Below are 12,984 nucleotides of genomic sequence, written 5' to 3' on the forward strand. Positions count from 1 at the left end.
CTAATGACTTGAGGGGAGTATTGCAGAAGGATTTCTCAAGTGTCACCCAATCTTTGTTGGGTTCATGTAGGAACCAATCCAAAATTCTAGTTAGGTGACATGCCCAGTAATATTTTTGTAAATCAGGCAGGCCGATGCCTCCATCTAGTTTGGGTTTTGAAAGTAGCGCGAAAGAGAGCCTGGGTTTTTTTTGACACCAGAGGAATTTGGAGCATAAAGATTTGAAGGAGGTAAAGAAGGATTTTGGGATTTTGATGGGGATAGCTTGAAGGAGGAATAATAAACGTGGTAAAACGTTCATTTTAAGGATGGCGGCTCGTCCAAACCAAGAGAAATGTGGTCTGGACCATTTCTTAACGTCGTCTTTGATTGCTTGTAGAGCTGGGAGAAAGTTAGTGGGGAATAGTTCGTTCAGGTTATTCGTAAGGTGAATGCCTAGGTATTTGATGGAAGATTGAGCCCATTGGAATGGAAAGTTCGATTTACATTGGTCTATCAATCTTTTGGATAGGGTAATGTTGAGGGCGTTTGACTTTGAGAAGTTTATTTTAAAATTGGACAGTTTCTGAAAAAGTTTAAATTCTTGTAAAAGTGACGGGATGGAGAGGAGGGGGTCGCTAAGAAATAATAAAATGTCATCAGCAAACGCTGCTATCTTATACGTACGATGGGAGATGGTTATGCCAGAAATGTTCGGGTTCAGATCAAGTGTACGTAAAAAAGGTTCCAAGGTAAGGACAAATAGAATTGGTGATAGGGGGCAACCCTGCCTAGTCCCGTTTCCTATGGAGAAGGCGTCCGATAGGCTTCCATTGACTCTGACACATGCCTTAGGTGTGGAGTACAGAGACAGAATTAGAGTGAGTAATCGGTCCGGAATGCCAATGTGTTGAAGGACCTGCCCCATGTAACTCCAATCTAGCCTATCGAACGCCTTCTCGGCGTCGAGGGATAGCATAAAGCCCTTTACTTTATGAGAGGTCATCCAGTGATGGATATTAATAGCTTTAACCGTGTTGTCACGAGCTTCGCGGCCGGGGACGAATCCCACCTGATCTTTGTCAATTAGCATCGGGACCAGGGGTAGCAGTCTATTTGCGATAATTTTGGCGAAAAGTTTGATGTCTACGTTAAGTAGAGAGATGGGTCTGTAGTTAATTACTGAGGTTGGGTCCTTGTTATCCTTTGGTATTACTGATATATGTGCGTCAAGCAATCTGTGATGGGGATAAGGGGGAGAAGCCAGCGAGTTAAAGGCTTTTAGTAACGGAGATGAAAGAAGGTCTGTGAAGGTTTTGTAATATGGGGCTGTGAAGCCATCTGGGCCTGGGCTTTTTCCTGCTTTTAGCTGAGAAATAGCTAGTTTGAGCTCTTCCTCTGAAAGGGGCTGTTCCAGGTTTTGGGATTGGGAATTGTTAAGAGTTTTAGTGTGGGATTTCTGAAGGAAATCTTGTATGAGGGAGTTCTGGGTGTGAATCGGAATTGAATGACCTAGGTTATAAAGCTGGGTGTAATACTTCTCAAATTGGTTTGCGATGTCTGGGGTTCTGACAAAGGTGTGTCCTTGGGTGTCTTTGATCAAATGTATGGAGGATTTGGCTCTTTTTTCTTGGAGGGCTTTAGCGAGGAATTTACTACTCTTGTTCCCAAACTCGTAAAATAATTTTTGTTGAAGGATAAATTTACGTTTAATTTTGATGTGAAGTTCCTCTAGGAGGAGTTGTCTGTTATGTACTAGTTCAAGGTATGTGAGGTGAGCTCTGGTGCTTTTGTGATTTTTTTCTAAGGAATGGATTTTATTAATAATTGCTTGAGTACGTGCTTGGTGCGCTTTCTTCTTTGAAGATTTGAGAGAAATAAGAACTCCTCTTAGTGCACATTTATGGGCTTCCCAAATCGTAATGGGGGAAATGTCATTAGTGGTATTTTCAGAGAAGTATTCTGTAATTTTATTCCTCAAATATTGGATGTCGGGTTCATGAGTGAGAAGCGTTGAGTCTAACCTCCAAAACTTGGTATATGAGAAGTCTCCAGGGATTGAGATTGTCAGGGAAACTGGGTGGTGATCGGAGATTAGCATTGGTTCAATTGTGGCCTTTTTGATCAGGGGTAAGTCTTTTTGGGACAGGAATAGATAGTCTAACCTGGAATATCTTTGGTGAGGAGAAGAGAAAAATGTGAAGTCTTTTGTGGAGGGGTTTAGGGTACGCCAGGTATCATGTAGGAGTAGTTCTTGGAGGGATTGACGAATTTGTTTGAGGGCTTTATATGGGAGGGATGAAGTGCCTGAGGAGGAGTCTAGGATAGGATACAACGCTACGTTAAAGTCCCCCCCCAGGATTGTGATTCCTTGTTGGTTTTCAGCAAGTAAGGAGGAGATCTTCCTAAAAAAAGGTACCTGTGCAGAATTCGGGGAGTAGATGTTAGCTAAGGTGATGGGTTTCTGAGCTAAGAATCCTTTCAGGATAATGTATCGTCCGTCAGGATCAATAAGGGAGTCAGTACATTTCCAATCAAGGTTTTTAGATATAAGGATTGCTACTCCCTTTGTTTTCCCTAAAGGGTTGGTGGCTAGGTAAGCTGTGGGGTATCGGAAGTTGTTAAGTTTTGGGGTGTTGTGTGAGTGAAAGTGAGTCTCTTGCAGATAAACTATATCCGCCTTCGATTTGTGCATAATTTCAAGGACTTGGCTGCGTTTCTCGGGTATGTTTAAACCTTTTACGTTCAGGGATACAACCTTAACTTGGAGGGGATTGGGGAGCGCCTGAGAAGGAGTCATCATGAAGTTGGATCTGGAAGCTATTCCTGGAGAGAGTTGTGAGAGCGGTCAATTACAGTCAGCTTAGTGTGACCGGGTGGCAGAGACCGATGGGGGAAGGGGGCGGGGGGGAGAGAGCTAAAGGAAGGAGGGTGGGATAGAAGGGAAGGGGGAGAGGGGTGGAGTATATAGGTGGAGGGGTAAAACCGAAGTATAGAGTGTGAAAAACAATCACACCTACCTGAATGTACAGATATCGGAGGTGTAGACAGATGAGGCGATCAGCTCGACTCTGTCTGTCTTGTGGGGTGAGCGGTTGGCAAATGATCGAGGTAAACAAAAATGAAGGAATCATGAGCCGGCCGGCCCGAGAGATATGGGGGAGGGAGATTTGAATGATCTTTCGTGTTAACAAGAGTAAAGGATTTGGAAGTGAGTTTGGGGATATACAGGGAACTAACCCTTCTGAGACATTTCTGCAGAGTGAGAGCAAGTAACCGATTCGAAGCCACATGGGTAGGAGGTACCATTATATGATTAAAGGGGAGCCTGAGATTAATGAACTGATAAGAGGTGGAGGTGGGGAGATAGTGACTTGCATACATAAAACAATAAAGTCATAATGTATATAAACATTAAATTCATAGTGTTGTAGTGAGATACCCTCTCCCTCCCCTCCTCCCTCCCTCCTCCCTCCATTCCCAACTCTCCTCCCATCTCACAACATTCTCATTCTTGTCTTATTGATATACCTGTAAACAATCTGTATCGTATGCGTCAAGAGGAGGTTTCGTGATAGTCCCTCCCAGGGTGCGGGGTGGAAGTGTGAGAGACGGGGGGAATAGTGCTGACCGCTCCAACCTGCTCGGGGGACAATAGGGCCGGTCCCTGTGGTTGTACTCAAAAATGTGAAATGCAAGGGGTAATGTGGCCCAAGACATTCCCATTCGTCTATTCAGGCGGGCGGACACTATAAAGTTGTTTAGGGACACCTATCGCACAAGGGTCGAAGCAATTTTATAGGTGTCTATGTATTATGTTTTTAATGTCAGCCTCCTCATCTTCCTGGGAGCCTTTCTGTTTGATATTACTACCCTTTTTTTTTTTTTTTTTCCCTTCCCTTCTTATTTTCTTACCTTAAACCCCTTCCCCCCCTCTCTCACAGTCCACACCCCGAAAAGAGGATCCAATAGCGGGGTACACATTAAGCAGGGTATAGTATTTGTGTGGCGAGACCGTAAAGAATGTATTCTTCTAAGGCTCAGTAGCAAAAATCCCTTAAAAGGAAAAGAAAAATGGATGGATGCAAGGCAGTCTCTGTTGTGTGGGTTTGCAAAATAAGAAGATGGGTAAGTCTAATTATAAAGGTTGATCGTGTGGTGAAGAGTACATTACCCATCCTCGGTCACGATCATCAGAGGAAAGAAGATATATATGCGTCTGGAAGTTCACAATCTCAGGTGGTACCATTGATGTATGTCCGGACCTCCGTTCTTGAGTAGCTCGAAATCTGTTGGAAAGAGCAGATGGGGGCAAATAGGGAGTGTGGGCAGGGATAGATGGAGAAAGCGGAAAAATAAGAGAAAGGGCAGGGGGAACGAGGAAAGGTACTGGAGAGTCAGACAAGTCAGGTTGAGGAGTTCTACTCTTGTCTTGGCCGACGATGCACTGGAGAAGCCGTGGGGCTCAGGAAGACTTGGCTCCTTAGGCGGTCGGGGGATTCACTGCCGTGTGATGATACTCTTGGTCGTATAATGTGGAGATCATCCCTCTCTGGTACTACATCCATTGAGGTCGATCTTCGTAGCCTTTGGGTGTTAAGAGGTCTGTACCAATCAGGCAGGTCAATGAGCGGTATGTTCATTGCATTGCAGAAATTAGCGAGTTCTTCCGGAACCCTCAGGTTAGCTGTGCGACCGTTTGCCGAAGCTGATAGGCAGAACGGAAATTTCCACCGGTACTGGATGTTTCTGGATCTTAAGGAGTCTAGCAGAGGCCGCAGATCTCTTCTGCGTTGGAGGGTTATCGGGGAAAGATCCTGGAAAATCTTTATTTCCGTGCCATGGTATAGGAGGGAGCGTCTGTCTCTTGTTCTCCTTAGGACATCTTCCTTTAGTTTAAAATTGACTACACAACAGATGATGTCCCTTGGGGGGTCGGTATCCCTTGGTTTGGGTCGCAGAGCTCTGTGGAGACGTTCAAATTCAATGGGGGTTTCAAGAGGTCTTCCCAGGACATCATTAAAGATGGCGGTGGTAGCTCTCATGATCTGCGTCTGCTCAATCGACTCGGGTAGGCCCCTCACCCTTAAGTTGTGACGCCGACCTCTGTTGTCGAGATCCTCCAGTTGTCTTTGCATGTCTCTAAATTGGGTATCGTGAGAGTGCATTGTGTCAGTCAGGGAATGAATGGATTCTTCCTGCGCTGCGACTTTATCTTCAACCTCTGACACCCTTAAGTTTATAGAGGATATTTCCCCTTTCAGTTCAATTACTGCCATGGCCAGGGAGGCCTTCAGTTCATCCGCAATGGAGCGGAGGTCTGGGAGGGTGACATATGGTAGCGGAGGAGGGGTAGTCGCTGGGGCTAGTGTGTCCATGGCTGAGGGTGTGATGCCTTGGGGTGCAGGTATTGCTTGCTCTCTTGTTGTGGAGCGAGTGTGGGTTCCCCGGGTCACGTCCGCATAGGCCTGACTTGGAGCCGGGGCCTCGCGTGATATCTGCGGCTGACGGAATAGGTCCGGTATGCTGCGGGTGCGACCCGGCGTCAGATCTCTCGGCGAGCGGGATCGGGAGGGAGAGGAATGTGTGCTGGATCTACTCATCCTTCCTAGGTGTATGGGAGAGGAAAGATCGCTCTTCTTAAGGCTGATTTCTCTCGAGCTGGCCGGGAGCTAGGAGATTAGGCGGCCATCCACGATCAGCGCCAAGCCACGCCCCGTCATGCATGGATTTTTTTTCACGGGTTCCCACCATGAGGTGTATTGCCTAAATGAAAACATACTTTTTTCTTGCCCTGTTTCAGTCTTGTATAAAATGGGGTTTCTCACATACCAACGTCACATAACAAACATTATGTGAGGTCAGTTTGTCTTTTCAAACAAAAAATAGGTAAACATGATAAATTCCATTCTCAGTGAGAAATGTGAAACTTGAATGAATTCATATCTAGGTAACAACAGTTTCACTTGTCCATATCATATGGAACATGCTCAATTTTCTATATTAGCCAAAATTAAGGCTAATTCCAATGCTACAATTGTTACAAGCGCATAAAGCTAGGATAACATTGTTACTGTAACAATAACCGTTACGGCTGTGTACTTTGTTTAAGAATAGTGGTCCCCGGGGGGAGAGTATAACCTTTCTGCAGCTGCTGTTTGCAGGGGAACATCCAAAACAATTCAAGACACATTTGGGGCAGCTTGAATTGAGCAGTTGTGCTGAGTTAATTCTGCCACATGGCATAAAGCTAAACACATATCAACTACGTGGCTGGAGCGTTAGCAGTGTTGACCCACGTATGTTTCTCCAGCATAGAAGCAGCAAATCGACTAGGTCTATTGAAGCAGTGTGGAGTGCATTGAGAGTCATCAGATCAAGATCAATTCACAGTATTAACAATAACTATTTCCTATGTTTGCGTTAGGTTCATGAACATACTATTATACAGCAACATAAGATCCTCCATGGGTTCACACTTTTGCTGTGGATGCAACTAACCACTGCAGAAATAATGGAAACAAAGCAGAAATAATGGAAAAACTGTAAACACATGGTCATTTTTAAACTGACTGCATTTGGGAAATCAGTTAAGCTGTCAGAGAAGAGTAACTTGTTTTATTCCCTTATTTTAGATGTTTAATTTAATAGAAATATAGATTGGGTAGGTGTTGGCATTTTTTATGCCCAGAGTTAGACTTTAACCACTTTATAACCAGACTGTTTAACCCCCCCCCCCCTTCCTGGCCATACCATTTTTCAGTTTTGTGTGCTGTCTTTCTTTGAATGACAATTGCTTAGTCATGCAATACTGTACCCAAATTATTTTATATCATTTTTTGAGACAGATAGAGCTTTTTTTTGCTAAAAGAAGGAAAAAAATATCATACATTGAAAAAAAAAAAAAAAAAACAATTTTTTTTTAGTTTGTTATACAATTTTACAAATAAATAATGAAGTCTTACTTCAAAAATGTAGATCAAATTGTATTCTGTTGTGTTTCTTTGGTTAAAAAAACGGATGTATATTATTTAGTCTGTATGAAAGTTACAAACTATGGTATCTACAGTATATTTTAAAAAGTGATCAATCCTGATGTTCTGGCTATCTCATTTTAGAGGCCCTAAAATGTAAGGTCAAATATCCCCAAAATGAATCCCTTTTTGGAAAGTAGACCAAGGTATTTAGTAAGAGGCATGGTGAGTTTTTGAAGTTAAAATTTTTTTTTTTTTTTTTTTATCCAAATAGTTTTTATTGGTTTTAAAAATAGCATGAACAAAAATGCATTCAACATGTCGACATATAACAGGAAAAAAAAAGAATAGTTCACTTTTGCAACCGAAATACATGGCATAGTAATTCACAAAATGCAACAGGTACAATTAACTGTCAATTGTCATTCCAAATGATCCATGGATCCCAGCGTGTATTGTGTTTAGAAATAGAGTGTGTGCGTAGCGCCAGTGCTTTCTCATATTCATATGTTAGATTCACTGAGGTCACCACTTCTGACAGGTTTGGGGACTCTATTTTTTTCCACCTCCTAGTGATGGTGGCCCTAGCGGCCAATAGTATATGTGCCGTAACCCACCTATCTTTGATGGGAATCCCATCAATATCTAGAGTGAGGATGGCTAAAGCAGGGTTCGGTGCAATAGGAGTTTTAGTCACTGCCGAGATAAGGCCAAAAACTTGGTTCCAGAAACTAGCTAGGTTTTTACATGTCCAGAGAATATGATACAAGTTGCCTACTTGGCCACATTCCCGCCAACAAAGCGGAGAGTGTGTTGGGTAGAACTGGGATAGTCTATAGGGCGTTAGATACCACCTTGACAGAATTTTTTGGGATAGTTCCCAATGGTTGGCACATCTCGACACGCCATACGAATGTCGAAATGCGCACATCCACTGGTGTTGCGAGAAAGAACGTTTAATGTCGCCTTCCCATTTTATCATGGGGCTAGACTTGTGGAACTTTGTCTTGGCATTAAACATGTGGTAGAAGAAGGTGATGCCTTTAGTCGGTCCAGAGAGGTTTGTAAAGAATCAGATGGTCGGAAGTGGGATAGTGACCTTAGGGGGGGGATATTTTGTCAGAAACGTGGCTATCCGTGTATACGTGAAGAGTTCTGAGTTCGGAATGTCATATTGACGCGTGAGGGTTGCGAACGGTTTCAGTCGGTCTGTGAGAAAGAGGTCGTCAAGCCAGTGTATGCCCCTATCTCTCCATTTCAGGGTTGAGAGACACGGGATCAGAATGTCTAGGAGGTTGATGGGTAATCTCTGTTTATATTGTGCTTCTTCCACATTAGCGTGTTTTTGCAATTCCCTCCAAGCTAGAATGGATGTTTTGGTCGTGATCAACAGGTCAGTCATGTTTCGGGGCTTCCACATGTCTGCTAGGAGTAGTAGATATAGATGGTCGACTTTACTATGTGCGGCTTCTATGTGTGACCAATGTATGCCTGGGTGCTCCGGGAACCATGTACGTAGCTGGGATAGTTGGGATGCCAGAAAATAGTCGTTTAGTTGTACCATACCTGTTCCTCCTACCTTTTTATGTCTGATAAGGTGAGCCCATGAACATCTGGGATGTTTCCCCTGCCATATGTAGTGTTTAAGGATACGGTTGAGAGATTTGATTATTGCGGGTGGGAGAGGTACTGGGAGGGTGCGAAAAACGTACAGAATTTTGGGGAGGGCCATCATTTTGAAGGCCGCCAGTCTTCCTAGCCACGAAAGTTCCTGGTACGATTTTTTGGTCAGATCTGATTGTATGTCTGTCATTAGTGGTTTGTAGTTGGCCTCTGCCAGAGAGGAAACCGATGGTGTCAGTTTTAGCCCCAAGTACGAGATTTCGTGGTCAGTCCATATGTACGGGAATTGTGATTCAAGGTATTGTCTGGTGTGTTTTTGTATCCCCAAATTGAGGATAAGCGATTTAGAAAAATTCACTTTGATGGCTGAGAATGACTCCAAAAGTTGGTGCAGGAAGGGCATAGACACTATGGGGTTGGAAATGGATAGGATGACGTCGTCAGCAAACAACGTTATTTTGTGAGGGGTACCCCTAATACGGAAGCCGGAGATGTGGGGGTGTGAGCGAATACATTCAGCTAGTGGCTCCATCATCAGATTAAATATACTCGGGGACAGTGGGCAGCCTTGGCGGGTACCATTGGTTATGGAGAAGGGCTTGGATAAAATGCCCGATAAAAACACCTGAGCGGAAGGGGTAGAATATAGTGCCAAAATGGCCGATAGAATCAGCCCCTGGAATCCAAACTTCTCCAAAACCAGCCGCATATATTGCCAGTATACCCTATCGAAGGCTTTTTCAGCATCGATGGATAGCAAAAGGGAAGGGGTTTTTGATATCTCTGCATAGTGGATTAGATTAATGACTCGGCGCGTGGCATCTGCCGCTTGTCTATTTGTCATGAATCCAAGTTGGTCCGGATTTATTAGGGTGGGTAGGATGGCAGAAAGGCGGGTGGCAATTAATTTGGCATATATTTTTACATCTGCGTTTAACAGAGAAATTGGGCGGAAATTCGCTGGGGTATCTGGTGGTTTGCCCGGTTTTGGGAGAGCCACTATGTGCGCTTTAAGCATCTCTGGGGGAAAAGTGCCAGATTGGGAGATCGTTCGGTACAGTCGGAGCAGATATGGGGATAATATGTCCTGGAACTGTTTAAAATATTCATTGGTAAAACCGTCAGGGCCCGGGGATTTATCATTTGGTAGGTTGTGGATAGCATTGGTAATTTCCTCAGAGGAGAAGGGGGAATTTAAGGTCAGGAGTTGGGTATTCGTCAGTGCGGGAAGGCGGATGTCATTGAGAAATGACATAATACACTTGTCAGATGGGACAGGGCAGGAAGGGTCGTCTTTTAAATTATACAGCGCCCCATAGTAATCAGAAAACGCGTCAGCGATATCTTGGGGTTTTAGGAGCTTCTGCTTGGTGAAGGGGTGGAAGATATGGGGTATTTTGCATTTAGCTCTGCGGGCTCTCAAGCGGTTGGCGAGGAATTTCCCAGCCTTGTTGTGTTGCGAGTAAAATAGTAGCTTGAGGGATCGCATAGCCCTATCATGATCTCGGATCAATAGTAAGCGCAGTTCGCGTCGGAGTTTAGTTAGAGCCGCCGATTGTGTGTCAGTGGTAGAGGCCTTGTTGGCGACCTCCAATTTATGGATGTCCGCCAGCAAGGTGTCCACAGCCGTTTTGTGCGATTTCCTTTCTCCTAGACTTGAGCTGAATCAATATGCCCCTCATGACAGCTTTATGAGTATTCCATAAAATCTGTGGAGAAACGGTCGGGTTATCGTTAAGCTGGAAGAAAGATTTTAGGTGGTCTTTAAGCATAGCTGAATGTTGCTGCAGTTGGATCAGCCTATTGTCACATCTCCAGGTGGAGCAGCCAGTACCAGGCTTCTCCAGATGGATCGTGACAGATATAGCTGCGTGATCCGACCATGTGATGTCATGTATTGTAACCTCAGAGGTACGATGTAACAACCAAGAATTGAGAATAAAAAGGTCGATTCGTGAATATGACTTATGGCGGGCCGAAAAGAAGGTAAAATCTCTCTCCTCCGCGTGAAAACAACGCCAAGCGTCATAGAGATCCTCCCGGTGTAGCAGGTTCCCCATAGCCGGCGAGCGCCTGCCGCATTTAGAGGATGTGTCGATCCGAGGGTCGGGGGGCAAGTTAAAGTCACCGCAGATGAGGAGGTGACCTTCCCTCAGCCCCCGAGCCTTTTTCAGGATCTTTCGCAGGAAGCACATTTGTTTAACATTAGGAGCATATACAGACACTAACGATAGAGGTACATTATCAATAACACATATCAATATGACATATCTACCCTCCGGGTCGAGATGTGACGCTTTAAGAGTGAACACCACCGAGTCTCTTATAGCGACCATAATCCCATTTTTCTTTACAGGAGCCGAGGCAAAGAAAGTGTGAGGAAAGTTCTTGTGCTGGCAGTAGAGGGATGCGTCTACCTGGAAATGCGTTTCCTGGACTACCAGGATGTCGGCTTTTTGTGAGATGGCGTCTTTCCACAGGGTCCTCCGTTTGGCTGGGTGGTTAAGTCCATTGGCGTTAATAGATAAGATCTTCAGTCCCATGGGAAAGGGAGTGGAAGAGATGGGCTGGTTGGTCTGTGCATCTTGAGCTCGAAGATTGGATTGCTGGATCTGTGGTATGCCAGAGTGAATCCTGACAATCTTTTGGGGCAACAGGCGGGAGAGATAATGTGAAAAAGTTCGGAATCGACAATAGACACTGGATCATGGGAGCAAATTTTTGAGTGTTGCTCAAGTGTGCACTAAAGCAGGAGGTTGAACGCTGGTGATTGGTATCGACTAACTCCAACGGGAGTAACAGAGAGGCCTGTCGCCAGGCATAAAAAAGGGAATTCCTCGAGAGGTATTCGGGCAGGCAAGCCTGCAACATTTAGCAGGGTAAGGTACGGTGACATGTACCAAGGCACTGGACCAGGGAAGTCCGTAGATCAGGATAGAGTCTGAGGAGTGCCGTTAAAACTTGTTGCGGCGGTTGTGGACGGGCTTGGACCACCCAAGTGATGCGTTCGCTTTCTGAGGTGGCGCTGGATTTGGGGGCTGGGGGGGAATGATATTCCAGGTGTGAAGAAGTTCCAATCCGGCTTCCAGTGAGTGTATAGTTTTGGTGGACCCCTCTTTGGTGATGGACAGGCTTGCCGGATATTTCCACTTATAAGGAATGTCATGGTTTCGCAAGGCTTTGGTGACGGTTAACAGATTGTTGCGGCGTTGCATTGTATAGCGAGAAAAGTCCGGGAAGACTTGTAGGGTCCTTGCTTGCTCAGGCAGTTGATCTTTTTGTTTAAAGGCTAGGAGTATACCTTCTTTAGCTTGGTAATAGTGCATTTTAAGCAGCACATCTCTTGGCACATCTGCAGGAAGATGTGGGGGTTTGGGAATGCGGTGAATGCGATCGATCGTCACATCAGTGGGGGAGAAACCTGGAACCGCAGCTAGAAAGAGGTCCCTTGCAAAGTGCGGGAGTTGGTTAGATGAGACTGTTTCAGGTATGCCGCGTATCTTGAGATTACTCCTTCTCGAGCGGTCCTCCAGGTCCGCCAATTTGGATTTGATCCATGAGATATCATCTGCCTGAGACATGTGAGCATCCCCCATGGTATTGAATGAGGTCGCAAAATCAGTCATTTGATTCTCCATGTGATCAACCCTGGATTCCACAACTTGTACACTTCTCTTACAGTCCTTCAGTCCAGAATACAGATCAGCCTGTAGGGAAGAGCGCAGCAGCATCACAATGTCCTTAAGGGCTGTGTCAGATATGGGCTGACCTGTGGTAGGGAAAGCCGCAATAGGGTCCGGGATGGCAGTTTCCATATCGAGTGGATCCCCCGCCACATCCCCTCCCTGTGCAGGGCCTGACGTGTCAGAGAGTGAAGATCGCCTCAGCTTACTTTTAGCCGGGCTGTGAGTGGAGGGGGTCGACTGACCTGAGGCTGGATCTGGATCGTTGTCCGCCGAGAGTTGTGCATCTCGTAGGAGAGTTGCTGCTGCCAGAGCACTCGCCGCATCCCTGTTGAGAGAGGTCCGGGCGCCATTTTGGCTCGATCGGCCCGCTGCTGGCGGGAAGTACAGGGTCAGTTTGTGCGGCTGCGGCGGGTCCCTCTGTCTCCTAGACATCTCCGTTGAGTACACGGGTTCTCCGCCGTCCTAGGGGTGCGAATAGTGAGGGGAGCTCGGCTTCGTAGAGGTGTAATCCCTGGTCCTGTGCCGGAGCTCCTATCTCATGCGGCCATGCACGTCCGCGGTAGCTCCGCCCTGAAGTTAAAATTTTTTTGATCAAATTCTTGGCTTGTAAGCAACAAACTAAAATTGGAGGTGACAAAATGCTTGTCGGCTCCGGATTCATAGATTATGGTGATGATCAAATAACTTCCTGGGAGAGCAGGGGAAGGTGTGGGAAGGCAGCA

This window comes from Pelophylax lessonae, assembly GCF_965119305.1.
Source record: "Pelophylax lessonae genome assembly, chromosome: 2".
Classification (NCBI taxonomy): Eukaryota; Metazoa; Chordata; class Amphibia; order Anura; family Ranidae; genus Pelophylax; species Pelophylax lessonae.